Below are 13,492 nucleotides of genomic sequence, written 5' to 3'. Positions count from 1 at the left end.
CTATTAAAAAAATATCTGGGATCCCTGGGTGGCGCAGCGGTTTGGCACCTGCCTTTGGCCCAGGGCGCGATCCTGGAGACCCGGGATCGAATCCCACGTCGGGCTCCCGGTGCGTGGAGCCTGCTTCTCCCTCTGCCTGTGTCTCTGCCTGTCTCTCTCTCTCTCTCTGTGTGTGACTATCATAAATAAAAATAAAAAAAAAATCTTATTTGAGCATATTCAGGGAAGTCTGGCCACAGTAAGATATTCAAAGTACTGAAAGCATTAGTGGCTAACATCTTCTCAGAACTTCTGATCTTATCTGAAGCTTGAAACCTGGATCGTGAAATGATTTGAGGACAGCAGAATCACGACAAATGGAGAAACCTGAATATGCCAAAGGCACTTGAAAAGCCACACTGTGAAGTTCATTAATGAGAGTGATTACGAGGAGCTGGCACTCCTCTTTCCAGCACGGGCCTGCTATGGTTCTCATTGGCTCGTCTGTCAAGGATTTTACTCAGTTGTTCTACATCTTTCCTAGGACTGAGCCACAGACTTGCTTTTTCTTTTTTTGGATTTGGCCTCCAATGTTTAGGCACGAGTCAGCACACACAGATGAGTAGATAAACTGTGCTAATTTAAGGGAGCCCTCCCGTGGAAGGATTCTCTTTTAGCCCTCTATATTTAGTTAAGGTTTGTGCCTGTGTAAGACACTTGCTGAAGGACTGAATTTTCTAAACCTTTCGAGCAAGGAATTTCTGCCATGAGATCTTGCTTCCTAAAAGGCTACTCGATTGTTCACTGGGGCTCTTAGGTCCCCGTAGCCACAGATCATTGAAACAGGCCAATTAAAGTGACCTCATTTAGATGACAAGGTGACTAGCCTCACTTGCATAAATGCAGCAAGCACCTACCGTGTAGAGATCCAGACTGGTGAATATCCCTATCAGACAAAACTTGCTAAAATTTAATTTGATATGACAACTCTATTCAATTGCGACCAGAAGCAATCATTTTGATTAAATCACAGGGTTCCTAAATTTTACGTTTAGTAACAAATAAAGACTTTGAAGCTTTCTGCTGCTGAAGCACGGATTCTCATGTTCTTACGCTGTTGCTTAGTCAGACCCAATATGTGGTTAAGGAATAAGATTCACGTCTAGCTCTCAAGCAAAAATTTCAGAAAGATTCTGTAGCTTCCTGGCTATAAAATAAGCTGCTTTCCATGATAAGGGATTCTCTGCCTTCTTTTAAAATCTCTCCCCATTCCACTGATTTGAGTGTCATTTGGGGCATGGCTACATCAAAGTTAAGGGATATATTGCATTGTCACAATGACAAAAGTGTCAATGGATTTCCTCTTCGTGTTTTTGACATTTAAAGACATCTGCAGAAAGGTAGACTCCATCTGTGTCCTCCTGCTGGCAGAGACTAGATACCTGTATGGTAGAAAACAAGCCAATCCCATTCAGTGTCAGGATGGGCCTTTGGAGAACTGAATCAATTATCCTTTGCCTTCTCTTCTGTTTCTCAAATCTTGGGCAGGCTGAAGAGGTCAAGTTTCACATGAGCTGCTGTTGGGTTATTTTATTAGAGAACCTCATGCAGAAATTTATATCCAAAAGCAACATAAAGGAGCAGCAAAACTCCTGTCCTTCTCTCCCTAAAAATGGAATAAATTTACTTGGCAGCATCTTTTGCTTCCACTGAATATATTTACTTCTTAAATGAGACAAACCTCTTGCCAGGCTTCTCTCGCCCACTATGCAGGGACATAGGCCTCCTTTGCATAACCTCTTCTTCCCATGGAAAAGAATGAGAATGATATGCTTTAATCTTTTGGTATTTCTTGTTGGACGCAAGTAGGATACTAAAATGGATTTAGGTCCCAGGGAGAAGTGAATGAATTTTTTCATTCCCTTCCCCTTTTAATTATGTGTGCCCCAGCACGTTTTTTTTTTTTTTTTTTTTTTTTTTCTGACTCACAGAGTAGGCTGCATACTCAGAGGCATCAGAGACTTCAGAAAGAGAAGAGTGGCCTCCAAAGTTAAGGTCTGAAAAAGAAACCAATCCAGATCCATGGGCTGAGGTTTGAAGTTTAAGACTAACGGCCGTGACTGTTTACACAGACAGAAGACAGTTATTTAAGGGTGAAATTTGATCTACCTTTAGCTCAGCCAAAATGATGATCCAAGAGAAGTGTAATGCTATGTCTTCTTACACTCTGCTGCCGAAGGGTCCTGCAGAGCAGCAGGGCTGCCAGGCTGGGACCTTCTGCTCCCTCCCAGGACCCAAGGCCCAGGGCCCCACGACAAAGCTTCCCCCTAGGGATGCTGGGCATTCTGACAGCAGGTGGGGATTCAGTGGACTTCCAGAATGTTCCTTCTAAGCAGACTGAGGGGGTAAATGAAACCAGTCCAAACCTCAAGTGCTAAAAGCAGCAGGCAGCCTGCTTTGCTGACACTGTCACAAAACCCATGGTCTAGAACAAGGCAACCATTATTTCTTTCCTGGTCCCGAGAGAGGTTGTTGCCTGTATGTATTGTTTTCTAGCTTCATAAGTACCAAATAAGGACGACTTTTGGTTCAAGGTAGGAGCCATGACTGTTTATATGACCTCACTCTTTCTTACATAATATATTAAACAGGCCCCTTAGGCCAAAGTTTGAAAGCTAAATTCTGCCTCTGGACAAATATGTGCCATTCCCATTGAAGTTGGTGTGACTTGGCTATCAGACTGCTGGGGGCAAACTTCACTCTTAAGCAAGGATACAATGGATAAGTAATAGTTTCCAAGACTGGAATTAATGCTCTAATAAAGAGACACTGGAGGACTATGGAAAAAATGCTTTTAAAACCCAAATCAACAAATTCTTCCCATCATTTATGAATGTGCTTGTGGACCTTCCTAGCTTACAAGGTAATCCTTGAGAAAGGGCCCAGGCACCTCTCTGAAGATAGTTCAAAGATCTCTTTAAGCAAGCTTCTACTAGGGGAAATGTGGCCTGGACCAGAAGATCACACTTCCAACTATTGACATGGTGGTATCTTCCTCCCTGTCACTTGTTGGGAAGATGAACAGTGGGTTCCAGAGCAATAGATTACATTATAGTTGCACTTTATCACTCCTCTGTTCCCACGCAGACATTTTATGGTAATTAATCTTGATTTGGTACATATATAGATTTATTGTACACTACCTTGTTCCACAATTCATTTTCTTTTTTAAAAGATTTTATTTATTTATTTGAGACAGAGAGAGAGAGAGACAGAACGAGTGGGGGAGGGGCTGACAGAGAGGTAGAAGCAGACTTCTCACTGAGCACGGAGCCCAATGCGGGGCTCAATCCTAGGACCCTGATAACATGTCCTGAGCTAAAGTCAGACACTTAACCAACTGAGCTACCCAGGCACCCCTGTTCCACAATGAATTTTAAATGACTTCCATGTGGTCTTTGGAACTGCCCCACATCCCCATACACTTAAAAACAATAAACCTAACTTAAAAACTTAAAAGCAATATCACTCTCATAATAACTTAGACGATTATTTTAGAAATTAAAGATAGCCTTCACACAGCTAAAGTTGAAAGTAAATCAAACCCGAAGCATTCTAACCCTCCAATTTTCATTTAAAGACAAATTCCAAGAGAAGAGGTCATCTCAGGGGCCCTGTGAACACTGTGAAACATGTTCCAAAATCCTACAGAATCCTGTTACAAGTGCATAGAAGGAGGCCTGACAAAGGCCCCTGAGAGGATGACCTAGGATGGAGCCCCTCATTGGGCTCCCTGCTCAGTGAGGAGTCTGCTTCTCTCTCTGTCAGCCCCTCCCCCACTCTCTCTCTCTCTCTCTTTCTCTCTAATAAATAAAATCTTTTAAAAAGATCACTGAAAACAAAGTCTCTGAGGTCAGCTTTAATCATACCCACCTCCCCATCATACTAACCCAGGAAGTAAAGATGACTGCATGTAACCCAAGGCTCAAAAGAAATAAAACAACACACATAAACAAAAACAAAATGGCTGACTATACCCTCAAGAAAAAAAAATCTGTAATCTAAAAAGGAAGCAGTGGATGGGGGTAGTGGTGTGACATTTCCTGCCCCCCCCTTCCCCCATGCCTCTGCACCTCCCCTCCCTTCCCCTGTGGTTTCACTTCCTGCTAGGGCTCCACCTCACATCTTCCCTGAGGTATCAATTCAGGCCCATGTGTTGAGCCCTGTTAATCCAAGCTTCGACTTCATGCCCACTGGCATCTGGTTCATTGCCATGTTCACTGCAACTGAAATGTAGAGACCTACCCCGAGACACGTTCAGATTCTGGCTTCACACACACTGACTATGGAACTCTAGAAGACTGATTTCATTTCACATTTTCAGGAAAGTCCAAGGTTCCTAGCCTACCACTCAAGAGCATCCATAATCTCATCTCAAGCTGTCTTTCCCTGCCTCTCACCTTCTCCAACCCCATACCTCAGAGTAGACTTGGCCTTGGCTCATGTTACTTCTTCGTCTACAAAGAACATTTTTTGCTCACCTTTCCTTGGAGAGTAAGTCCATACCTCTTCTAAGCACTTCACACATCTCACTTAATCCTTACAACCCTGAGAGATAGATACTATTATTATACCCATTTTAAAGATGAAGAAGCAGAAGCACAGAGATGTGACCCAGCCTGCTCAAGTAGCCCAAAAAAGGAAGTATCAAGGCCAAGGTTTGAACCTAATGACCCAACCCCCAAATTTGTGTTCCTAATGATGCTAAGTTGTCTCTTTTATAAAACCGGCATGTCGGGATCCCTGGGTGGCGCAGCGGTTTGGCGCCTGCCTTTGGCCCAGGGCGCGATCCTGGAGACCCGGGATCGAATCCCACGTCGGGCTCCCGGTGCATGGAGCCTGCTTCTCCCTCTGCCTGTGTCTCTGCCTCTCTCTCTCTCTCTCTCTGTGCGACTATCATAAATAAATAAAAATTAAAAAAAAATAATAATAAAACCGGCATGTCCCAACTCCAGCTAAAATTACTCTCTCCTCCCAAACTCCATAGCCTTTAGTAGTGTCTCTCCTATGGTCCTATCATTTTCCACCTAACTTCCTGATTGTTTATGGGCATCTCCTCTTCCCTGGGAGATGGTAAGCTTCTTGTGTGTGTGATTCAACTTTGGCCTCTAGGGCTCACCTCGAAGCCCTGCATATGTGCAGTGGGTACCCATCGATAGGAAGGAAGGAAGGAAGGAAGGAAGGAAGGAAGGAAGGAAGGAAGGAAGGAAGGAAGGAGAAGGTACTCAGCAAGGAATCCCTGCTGGAGTGAGGAAGCACTTCATTCTTTGTCTTCATCCCTATGTAGTTGCATTTTTTATATTTACTTTTATTGTTTTTAGAGCAAGCATTGCTGCTCTGGTAAGGAGAGAAGGTAGCCTGGAAGGTTAAAGCTGTGTCTTATGTGCATGGGAAGCAAAAGGCATCAAGTTCCCCTTGGTTCTTCCCATACACAAGAGATACTTGGAGAGGCAGTAGTAATAGCAGTGAGGACAACAGCAGAAATAACAAAAAAAAAGCCACTAGCTAAGATTGCACACCAGTGTAGGGCACTTCACAACCAGTGGCTGCAATCATTTCAATAACCCTGCAAGCTAAGGGTTCAATAACCCTTATCATCCACATTCCACAGATGGGAACTGAGATTTGGAAAAGCGAATTCATCTGATCAGGGTCACAAGCTGGTAAAACACAGCACAGAAGTGTGAACCCAGATCTGTTTCATTCAGGGTCAGTCTGGGCTCTGTCCACTACAGCAGTAATGCTTATGGTCCCCCAGGAGCTAAGAAAAGCAAGCTACCTGGTCCATTCATTCTTTACTTCCTGGACTCTCTTTGGTTTCATCTTTTAGGTGAAAAATTACCCTCGCACACACACAGTGCGTCCAAGAAACCAGATGAACAGTAACCTACTTTCACATCGCTCGGAGAGTTCTTAATTACCAGGAACAGACAGAACCATGGTCATAAAAATGTACCATGAGCTACCCAAGAGGGTGGTGCAGATGCAGGAGTGGGGCAAGGGGATGGAACCAGACAGATTTGCTCGGAGTCAAAGAGGCAGAGAGAGAACTAAATGTTCTGCTTAAGGAGAAAGATAAATCACTTTTCATTAACCTATAAAGTTGTCTCAGCTGGACCACAACAAACACTTGATGTGTTCCCAACATCGCCACAAAAACATTTTAGTGGTCTTGGGTGTAAACAATGGTTTTACACAGGAAGAGCAATGCTTTTCACCCCCCAGGGGCCAGGAGAGGGGGAAGAAGGGAATCCCTCAAAATGCAGCACACACTTAAACATGATTCAGCTGTGATTCATCAAAGCTGGAGTAGTATTCTGTTCACTCTAGGATTCTGGGTGCAAAGTGTTCTCTCAATGCTGGCAAAATCATCTTTCCATGCTCCTGAATGATAGGCCACTTCCGCTAACATGCTCTAAAGTTCACAATACGTTTAAGACAGATTCTTCTGCGTGTGAGGCAGGGTGGTGCTATCGTGAGCAGAAAAATACTAATAGCGGCTGAGAGCCTAGTTAAAAACCAACCACATTAACAGTCACGCTTCTGAAGATAAAAGCCCCCATTCAATATTCTTTATCAGCTTGATTCAGCCAAACTTGACACATTTGCTACTCCTTTCTAGTGGTGGAGATTTCAAGTCTGTGACTGTTCCCTTGAAGGCAGCGTTCCATGGAAAGAACACGTTCTGGAGGGAGCGTCTGGGGAGAAAGCGGCAACCTTCCCCTTACTAAGGGACTCCAGGTCGGGGATATGCAAGCTATTTAACAGTTTCTCCGCTAAGCCTCCTATAGTGACTAGAATATAAGGCAGGTAATCTGGGTGCCCCATGGTCAGCAGTTCCACAGCAATCAATTTCTACCAGCTCCAGGGAGTAGTGACAAACTCCACAGTCTGGCCATTGCTCTGATGTCTAAGTGGTGCTTCTTCTCAATGGAAATTAAAAGAAGACAAAACATGGCAGCCTAATCTAAATGTCTTTTGCTCTGTTGTCTCGGGCATTGATGTGAGGCTCATCCTTCTTTCTGTATCCTTCCCTGTCTGTCTGTCCTTCATAATCCTGCAGCAGAACACGATGGAAAAAGAGCACAGGCTCAGGAGCCAGATTCCTTGGGTTCAGGTCCTGACTCTGTCACTTACCAGCTCTATGATCTTGGGCAAGTTACTTAGCCTCTCTTGCCTCGGTCTCCTCACCTGTAAAATGGGGCTGAGAATAACAGCACAGAGCCCAGCACAAGACTTGAACTCACGACCCTGAGATCAGGACCTGAGCTGAGATGAAGAGTTGGGCACTTAACCAACCCTCTAGGGATTTTTTTTTTAAGATTTTATTTATTTATTCATGAGAGACACAGAGTGAGAGAGAGAGAGAGAGAGAGAGAGGCAGAGACACAGGCAGAGGGAGAAGCAGGCTCCATGCAGCGAGACCAACGCGGAACTGGATTCCAGGTCTCCAGGATCACAACCTGGGCCAAAGGCGGCACTAAACTGCTTAGCCACCGGGTCTGCCCCTCCCTCTAGGGATTTTTAAGGGATTAAACTAGAAAGGGAATTAAGCTCAAACAAAAGGACCATATAAGGGTAAGCTATTACTTTTTTTTTCCTTTCCTATCTTCTTCCCCTTGCTTTCTTTCAATAAATACTTACTGAATATCCCCTAGATACAAGACTCTACACATGATGCCATATAAAGTTCAAATACAGACAGGGCAGAGTCCTTGTTCTCCAAGGAAGGACAGAAGGTAAAAAGTTATAGTAGAAAAAGATCACCAGTCTGGGATTTGGGGAAATGGGGCTCTGACTCCAGCACCATCACTAACTTCTTTGTGGCTTCCTCACCTGTAAGCCCAAGAGCCTTCTAGGGATCCTGACAATAGAGTGCAATAGCACCCAGCCAAGCACCACACACCATGCCACCTGACTGATGGTATCATCAGTACCACAACTCCGAGGGGAGAGAAATGGTCTCTAGTCCAGCCAGTCAAGGAGGGCATCATGGGCTCTGGATTTATGTGAGGCTGAAGGGAAGCTGAGAGGTTGGGAGATGGAACAGGGAGATGGAACAGACGGATGGAAGGAGAACGTGCAGAGGCACAAGTGTATTTGGGAATCTAGTAAATAGCACATTTTGGTGGCAGCTGAGAAATGGTTTGGGGACAGCAAGAGGGCTGTTGTGCACACAACAATGGGAAGGTTATGAGGAAGAAATCATGCCAGGATGGTGGTACGGGGGACATATCTGGTGGTGGCCTGTAGGATGAACCAGGAGGAGAGACCAGGTGAAGACAACTGTACGAGGCGGCCATGAAGACTCAGAGGGGGATCCCTGAGTGGCACAGCGGTTTGGCGCCTGCCTTTGGCCCAGGGCGCGATCCTGGAGACCCGGGATCGAATCCCACGTTGGGCTCCCGGTGAATGGAGCCTGCTTCTCCCTCTGCCTGTGTCTCTGCCTCTCTCTCTCTCTCTGTGACTATCATAAATAAATAAAAATTAAAAAAAAAAAAAAGACTCAGAGGTTGTGGGGAGGCGGTCCTGCAGGCTTGGAGCGAGGGCCCCCCACAGGACAGCTGCCCAGTCGGGGGGTACTCCTGTCACCTCTCTTCTCCACGGGTCTCTCAAGTTAACAAGAAGATGATGGCAAAGTGTAAGCACGGTGCCTGCACATGGTAAGAACTTAGTAAATATTCTTGAGAAAGCAAAATAACATGTGTGAGAACAGCTGCGAACGAAGAAATTACTATTCACCTGGAAGTCAGTTATTGGTGAAACACATAGCAGGTGACAGCAAAAGGAAGGGCCCCATGGAGACTTCGCCCAGGTCACCGGCCCTGTGAGCAGGGAAAATATGACCGAGAGAGAACTGGGAATCCAGGAGAGTGTCAGGATGTGGAGGAGTGGCGAGCACCTGTCCTTGACTCTGCAATCAGAATGAGCCGGCATAACAGGACACTGTAACTGCTGTGTAGACTAGGGCGAGAATAAAGCCATTGCCCTCCCTGGGCAGATCTCTGACCTATACTTGTGGTCCCAGAGGAAGAGAGAAGAGTTATAACCCCAAACTCTCTGCCCAAAGCCACCAATGGTGCCAGTCATAGATATCACTGCATCCCATAAAAAGACGGTATGCATAATTGTTCCTGTCTTCAAGGTGAGGAAATTGGACTGGGGTTACTTGGTGAATTCAGCTGAACCCAGAGCCCAGGACTTTGTCATGGACTTGAGAGCCTGTTCCCTTCCCAGCTGTCTCTCAGGGCTGTTTTTACCCCAATCAGCTTTCACAAACAGATCTAAAACCATAGAGCAAAATATGAGAGCATGAAATTGGAAATAAAATAGGTGCTTCTACATCTATTTAAATCCCATTTATTTTTAATAACTACTGAGGTTAGGTTTTGCATGAAAGGTGAGAAGTTGGTTTAAATCTTGATTTATGTCTTGGTTGACTAGTAAAATACTGTCATTCTGCTCAAGTGAAGAAAAGGCCCATTGACAATGTCACACTTATTTAGCTTTTCTTAAAATTAAGTGCATATCTCCTGAGCATTTTCTTCTTTGGTCTTAAGCACCTATGATTTCCCAGATTTTGTTTGCTGGTATGTTCCTTTCCTCCAACATGTGGGGATACGTATATGTATGTAGGCCTATGGCAACCAAAGGGCTAATGCTTACCTTGTCAGTCACACATAAATTCTCATCCTAGGGATGCCTGGGTGGCTCAGCAGTTGAGCGTCTGCCTTTGGCTCAGGGAATGATCCCAGAATCCCAGGATCAAGTCCCTCATCAGGCTTCCTGCATGGAGCCTGCTTCTCCCTCTTCCTGTGTCTCTGCCTCTCTCTGCCTCTCTCTCTCTCTCTCTCTCTCTGTCTCTCATGAATAAATAAATAAAATCTTAAAAAAAATTCTCATCCTAAATGAGGATCGTTTGTCCTCTTAGTTAAGTGTCTTTCACAATGTTTATAAACCAAAGGCATCTGGCTCAGAATGGGGACTAATATAATTGCAATAAAAAAATTGGAATACAAATTGGTTAGCAGGAGAGTCTTCAGTAATGAGCAAAAACAATTATGTCAATAAGCCCAACCTAATGTGGAAATAAATGAGAATATCAGGCCATTGATCAAGAAGCTCACATAGGCATTGTTTTAATTAAATCTACGAAGTATTGCTGTTTCTAGTACTTCCCATGGGTCCCTCCTTCCATTGACCTTGGGGGTCCCCTCTTTACCTCCATGGCCTGGAACAATACTTCTGTGGTTTTCCCACAATCATCTGCTTCTCTTTATATATCATTCCATAGCTAGGGTGACCCATCAGTCTTGCTTCATGATGGATGGTTAGTCTCTCATCAGACTTAATTTAAGAATCCAAGTCTCTCCTTTACCTGAACAACAGTGGAAGAAATTTGTCTCTTAAACTCACTCCCTGAGCTTTTGAATTCATACCCTGCCAAGTTGTGTCCCATTACCAGAAAAGAATATCCACTATTGCTCAAAGTAAGAACAGCAAGATTTCAGATTGAAACAGCCCCTTTCTTCCAACAGCCTGAAATAGCAGGTGAGTGCTTCTTTCAAACTGTTCAGATTTTAGTCAGCACGTTTTGGTCATTCTAGACCCAGAAAATCCTCAGAAATCAGAATTCATTATGTAGGGTCAGAGAGATGGAGATGGATGATGGTCAACCAGGAATTAATGAGGATTGCAGAAATCTGACCAATTTTGCCTGGAGATCTCTGTGGCCATCCATCTTTTTCCACCATCTGCTCCAAATTTGGACCTATGCCCTGAGAGGCAAAAGACAAATGCATCCATCTTAAAAGTCCACCCAGGTAAAATGCCATTAAGTTGCATTATTATCCAGAACTGTAGAGAGAAACATTTCTTTTCTAGTTAATCTGGCAGCCATCAGTTGTTCCCCATTAACTTGAGAGAAGCATCTGGTTTATGTGCTAGGATAAAATACCTCACAATCTATCAAAATTAAACCCCTAAGAGTTATTACTGAAATTAAGGACGGTCTCTTATTTGTTGGAGGTGGGTAGATTCATGCTTTCCCACGAAGTTCATGTTCTGGCATACTTATCTGTGGGATCTGCATTCTCTGGGTGAATAGGAACCTAATGATCATACCTGTTTTATGATTTTAAGCATTCCATGTTAGCATAAATTAAAGCACATTCATACGGCTGTTGTTGTTAAAGACAACAATCACCTCATGGTAAAATATTATTTTTCCTGAGGGTTCTCAGATACCTCTGTTAGCATGTCCAGTATCTACAGGCATTCTCACGTTTTTCTGCAGTTGTTTGTGCTCTGATATAGAGTCTAGACAGAGCACAGAGACACAGGAAGGTCTTTCTGAAATGTTTTTAGACTAAGGAGGATAGAAAATGACCTAAAACACACTGGATTTTAGGACACCTAAAATAAGATTTCTCTTATCATATCCTGTCTCACTTCATGAGAAATAGGTATATTCCTGAGCCATCTAACATATGTCACATATTACTAAATCAAATCTCATTATCTCATTATTGAAAGGAATTCCCTCTCCCTCCTTCTTTCTCTTTCTGTGTTGTGTTTACATAAACAAATATTTCAAATCTTTTTAAGCCAAATACTCTCTTTCTTGAAACAAGTACTCTGAAATACACTGTTGTTCAACTCTAAATGCTCTCTCCCTTATTTATTTCAGAGTTCTTTGAACTAAACTACATTGGTTGGAGAGGTAGAGAAAGAGGAGGTGGGAGAGAAGGTGGGAGAAAGAGAGTATAGTCAGAGAGCTTGCGTAGACAGGTCTGCCCCCAGGGTTCCCCCCGCCCCCGCCCCTGCCCTTAAGTGGATCCTTGATGTGCATGATAAGGGAGATGTGTGAGTGTCTGCTCTCTCCCCAGTCTGGCTCAGTTCTCTTGTAACCTGTATAGCGTAAGCATTTTGACATGTTCAGTGGACATGTGTATTTTACACAACATGCCACAGCTGCAAAAGAAATTCTCCAAACTAATGTGACTGGATTGATAGTCTAAAAAAACTGGTTAGAGCATGGAATCATAAAAATTATACTCTCATTACATATATGTATTCATTGATATTTATCATATACATTCACGGATATTTATGTGTCATCCTTGTGCAGGGGCCATGCTCATCTTCTCTGTTTCGTTCCAGTTTTAGTATATGTGCTGCCAAAGTGAGCACTATGTTCACAGGTATTTAAATATATGGGTGTACACTCATTCACAAATTTGGTATAGGAACAATGCCTTGCCTTTGAATATGGGTTCACTGTCTCAAAGTCCCAATTTCCTGTCTAAACCAGAAATCGGTTATGATTTTCAGGTTCCAGTTTCTTTAAAGAAGATAAAAAAAAAAATCCAAAGACAGCTGAAAAGCAGTTGGACTTTGGAATCTGCTTAATTTTTATGATTTTCCCCACAGTCTTTTAGACTTATTTCGTTTATACTTCATGTGCCCACAATTTTTGTTCATCCTTGACAAGTCTTTCCAAGACAACGGTGTAGGCTTCATAGAAACATGTCTCCTTTTCACACTCATATATCATGTGTTCACATAACATTTCGTTACATGTCTTAAATGGAAAAAGTACAACTGGCGTAAACAGGTTTGGGAACAAACAAGTCTCAGTTGTCTTCCAATTGCCTTGATGGGGAAGTGGGAGGAGCCCTCAGAGAGCAGCTGCCTCACCAGGCATCTGGAGTGCCTGCCTGGCGGCTGGGGGCACAGCCTGGCTGGAGGTAGACCCACTGAGCTTCTCTGACTCTCAGCTGAGGCTCAACCAAAGAAACAGTTAATGATCTAGTCCCATGCTGGAGGGGAAAAAACTGACCAGGTGAGCCCTAGGGAGAAACTGTAGGATGGTCTCTAACCTGATGCCTTTCTAAGGCTTGAAGGGTCACTCTGCTCAATTTTTATCTTACATGCTATTGGATAAACTTCCTCATAACATGCAATAACACTGCTGTAAACAGAACAAAAAGAAAAAGCAGTCATGCTTTGGGCCAGAGAAAAACTAAGAGGTAGAATATATATTATATAAATATATACTACATAAGTATGTAGAAGTAGGGCAGCCAGCGGTTTGGCACCGCCTTCAGCCCAGGGTGTGATCCTGGAGACCCAGGGTCGAGTCTCACATCAGGCTCCCTGCATGGAGCCTACTTCTCCCTCTGCCTGTGTCTCTGATTCTCTCTCTCTGTGCCGGTCATGAATAAATAAATAAAATCTTAAAAAAAAAAAAAGTATGTATAAGTAAATGCTATAAAAGGATATATACTTTTTTTTTGTATATTACTTTAAAACATATATTATAGGGGTGCCTGGGTGGCTCAGTTGGTTAAGCACCTGCCTTCAGCTCAGGTCATGATTCCTGGGTCCTGGGATGGAGCCCCACATCGGGCTCTCTGCTCATCGGGAGCCTGCTTCTCCCTCTCCCTCTCCC

The 13,492-nt window shown here is 43.7% G+C and overlaps 1 protein-coding gene and 1 non-coding gene across 3 annotated transcripts in view; both read right to left on the bottom strand.

Annotated features, from left to right (window-relative positions):
• Positions 1-13,492, bottom strand: part of SAMD4A (sterile alpha motif domain containing 4A) — a 215,366-nt gene that overhangs the window by 112,769 nt on the left and 89,105 nt on the right. The gene's annotated exons all lie outside the window — the stretch shown is intronic.
• Positions 12,125-12,231, bottom strand: LOC112921485 (U6 spliceosomal RNA). The gene has a single exon (XR_003235246.1). It is a non-coding gene; the product is annotated as a U6 spliceosomal RNA (small nuclear RNA).

The sequence above is a fragment of the Vulpes vulpes genome, chromosome 6 (genome assembly GCF_048418805.1).
Source record: "Vulpes vulpes isolate BD-2025 chromosome 6, VulVul3, whole genome shotgun sequence".
Taxonomy (NCBI): domain Eukaryota; kingdom Metazoa; phylum Chordata; class Mammalia; order Carnivora; family Canidae; genus Vulpes; species Vulpes vulpes.
Note: the sequence above shows the minus strand (reverse complement) of the source record. Positions and strands in the feature narration are given on the sequence as shown.